The sequence below is a fragment of the Zea mays genome, chromosome 3, assembly GCF_902167145.1.
Source record: "Zea mays cultivar B73 chromosome 3, Zm-B73-REFERENCE-NAM-5.0, whole genome shotgun sequence".
Classification (NCBI taxonomy): domain Eukaryota; kingdom Viridiplantae; phylum Streptophyta; class Magnoliopsida; order Poales; family Poaceae; genus Zea; species Zea mays.
Window position 1 is genome coordinate 199,472,832 of NC_050098.1, and position 3,881 is coordinate 199,476,712.

Sequence of the window (3,881 nt, forward strand, 5' to 3'; positions counted from 1 at the left end):
CCTCCTACGGCCACGACACCACACGAACCGGGTGCCAAAACCCCTCTGGCTGCCACGACGGCGTGTACTTAGGGCGCTAGCTTTCCTCTGCTAGACACGTAGCGCTCTGCTACACCCCCCATTGTACACCTGGATCCTCTCCTTACGCCTATAAAAGGAAGGACCAGGGCCCTCTTACAGAAGGTTGGCCCGCTCGGAGAAGGACGGGACGGCGCTCGCGCAAGGCCGCTCGCTCCCACTCCCGCGTGGACGCTTGTATCCCTCTACTGCAAGCGCACCCGACTCAGGCGCGGGGCTAACACGAAGGCCGCGAGATCCGCTCTCTCACGTCTGCCTCCCTCCGGCTGCTTCCTTTCCCCCCTTCGCGTTCCGCCTTGCGTCGACCCATCTGGGCTGGGGCACGCGGCGACAATTCACTCGTCGGTCCAGGGACCCCCTGGGTTTCGAAACACCGACAAATCTAGGCCCCTAAATAAGATTTAGTGATTAATGAATATACAAGATTATTGTGATTAACATGTGTTTTACAAAAGCGTTAAAATTTAGGTCATGATAATATTGATTTTTGAGCGTATATGGTGTTCATGCCCCTATTGATGGTATTCAATTTTAGTTTTCATAGCATGAGCATGAAGATTAAGGATTTACTAGTTCCAAGTGTTATTAGAGTTGATGGGTACTTATAGATTAGTACTAGGATCTTTATTTTTCGTTTGGCCATACTATAAAGGGATCATGGAGAGGTAGCTTAGCCTAGTCAAGGCTAGTGAGTGAAATTGGTGCACACTTACAAAAACTAGCGCTATGTAGTTTTATGAAAGCCCAAGGTTGAAAACAAATCCAACTCAAAGAGCGCATGGATTGGATGAGCTGGTGGTACTGTGGGTGCATTGGAGTTTACTGGATGTGAAATTACATTGATTTTTAGTTCCAGAAATCAACACAACACCTTGCTTTCCAGTGTGCACGTGAAAGGGGCTATTTAGAGGTAGTAGACTGGCTAGGGAACCAATGCACTCACAAGATGTGTGTGTTCGAATTGTGCATTTGACTCTTCATCGGATAAGAGCTGTTCACAAATAAATACTCTTGGGTGGTTCACTCGAGACTCACTGGATGTGTCTAGTGAGTATCAAACCTCAACCACCTAAAGTCATGTACTATTAATGTTTTGAGACTAGCCATTATAGTGACATCAAATGTGTCTGGTGTGAGCACCAGGGTTACACCAGACTCATTCGGTGTGCGGTGTGCCCATGAGAAATGGGTGGAGGTGCAATAATTATTTTAGCTCTAGGTTATAACCTAATTTATGAAACATGACTTAAAGTCTCAACACTTATTGGGGGCCTTCCTCTCCCGAAGATCCTCAAAAACGTGACTAACCATATGTTTTCAGTATGACACAGATTATTTCAGGGAGGCTTCGGCTTCAGGATAAAGGTTTTCTCTCATGACAGGGTAAAGATATTACCCGAAGGTGATAAGAATGGACGACAGAGCTATAGCCGAGGAGCTTCGGTTTGACGTGATGACGAAGACCAAGTATGGTGAAGACCGAAAAGGCACAAAGACCATTCAATCCTTAATAATTCATGTTATGGTTATAGATGAATGCCAAGGGCATAAATGTACTTTTACCTGGGCTACGTCCCGTACCTATAAATAGATGAACAGTAGCACCGTACTGTTCACGCTGGGTTGTAATCGCTCTCACGTCTGCACCTTCGAGCAAGCCAAAGGTATCAATGTAATATAGATCCTGTTAATATTCATACATACTTTATGGGAATGCAAATATGAATGAATTGATGAATCACATTCATTATCTTTATCCTTATGTATTCTTATTTACCCACAAGATTATGAAGGCATGTCCTTCAAGACCTTCGTCTGACGATCATTATATTCGAAAGGAGGTAATGCTTCGAAGGACAAAGGTCCTTAATATTTAATAATTGTGTTGCCTTGTTCTTGATTCATAGCATTTGAGAACAAGTGAACAACATTGGCGCCCACCTCCGGTGAACTCAAACGACCACCTTCGGCAAGCATTCACCTTCGTCAAGCCGCCAAAAAAGACAATAGCGCTAGGGGCTGCCCTGCAGCCACTGGACACAAATCAGAAGACACTCTCCCTGCGAGAAGCTAGGAGCCAGAAGAGAAAGGCTACCAGCCCAACACCTCAGGAGGAGGAGTTGGATCAAGAGATCAGGACATAGAGGCCATTCATTAGCAAGTACAAAGGAAAAGAGAAAAGATGCTTCGGCTAGCCGACCTTCAAAAGAAGGTCGATGAAGCTGCCGAGGAAATGTGTCACCTTACTCAGGATGACCAAGACCGAAGGCCCCAACATAGGGAGCATCGTCAGAAAAGCCCAATCAATGAGGATGAATGGTACGATGACTTTCATCATGGCAACTTTGCTTTTGATGATGCTTCTCCTCTAGCAGCAGAGTTGCAGGCTACCTCATGGCTATCATCATACAAACCACCTCAGCTCCCCATGTATGATGGACACTCGGATCCAAAGCAGTTTCTGATGAGCTACGAAGCAACCATATCCTCATATGGGGGCAACACTGCTGTCATGGCGAAGTCCTTCGTCATGGCAGTCAGAAGTGTGGCTCAAACATGGTATTCTTCTCTTCGGCCAGGAACAATCACTTCATGGCAGAAGCTGAAGGATACACTAGTTACCAGTTTCCAAGGTTTCCAGATGAAGCCAGTAACTGCCCAAGCATTATTCCAATGCATGCAAGACCATGAGGAATACTTGTAGGCGTACGTCTGAAGGTTCTTACTTCTTAGATCTCAAGCGCCTACAGTGCCAAATGAGATTGTCATTGATGCCATGATCAAGGGGCTCAAACCAAGACAAATGACACAATATTTTGCAAGGAAGCCCCCACAGACCTTGGAGAAGCTCCTCCAAAAGATGGATGAATACATCCGAGCTGACAACGATTTTCGCCAAAGAAGGGAGGAAGCATATAGGTATTCTGAGATGACTAGGGGCTTCGGAGGAAGACTCCACCCCAGGCATGTCAGAACAATCCACAATCCTAACACAAATGATGACAGGGCCAATCATACTCAAAGCAGCCACCACAACTCATAGTCTTCGGGAATACAACAAACTTCCTACAGGCCACTAGCCTCGAGAGGTAGAGGGGGGAGAAGCTTCAGAGGAAGGTATGGTAATCAACCTAGAAAACTGTTATGCCTATATTTGTGGCCAAGACAAGGGAAACACCACAAGGACGTGCCAAGTCACGATCCAGAAACAGAAAGAGATAGCTGAAGCCAAAGCAAGGCAGAATTAGCCGAAGTAGGTCCTGCATACCGCTTCGTGTTATTCCCCATACATTTCCAAGTATGTGGGCAACCAACAGCCCACAACATCAGTTGCTTCGGCAAGCCACTCTCAAGCTGCTTGGGTCCAGCTACCACCACCACCTATGGCACCAACCTTCACTCACAATCAGCAGCCAGAAGGGCACCGCCAAACACAGCAACATCATGACACGCATGAAGAATCTGAAGCTCACACAATCAATAGCACTGTGCCCGAGTCGAGGCACATTTACTGAAGTCACACAGGGGCTCTATTACAAAATTTTCGTACCTAATGTACTCTTTAGTTTTCTATCCTTATGATGCTCCATTTCAAAGACAATATTAGAAGGTTTAACCTTTGTACCATTGTAAAAATCTATGGTTACATCATCGAGTGTAATAGGAAGGGTGACAAAGCTCCAAAGTCGTTCCTAAGGGAATGCAGAGCTTAAATGCCACATAAGTAAAAGGTGAAGAAGCTCCAAAGTCATTCCTAAGGGGATACAGAGCTTAAATGCCACCTAAGTAAAAGGTGAAGAAGC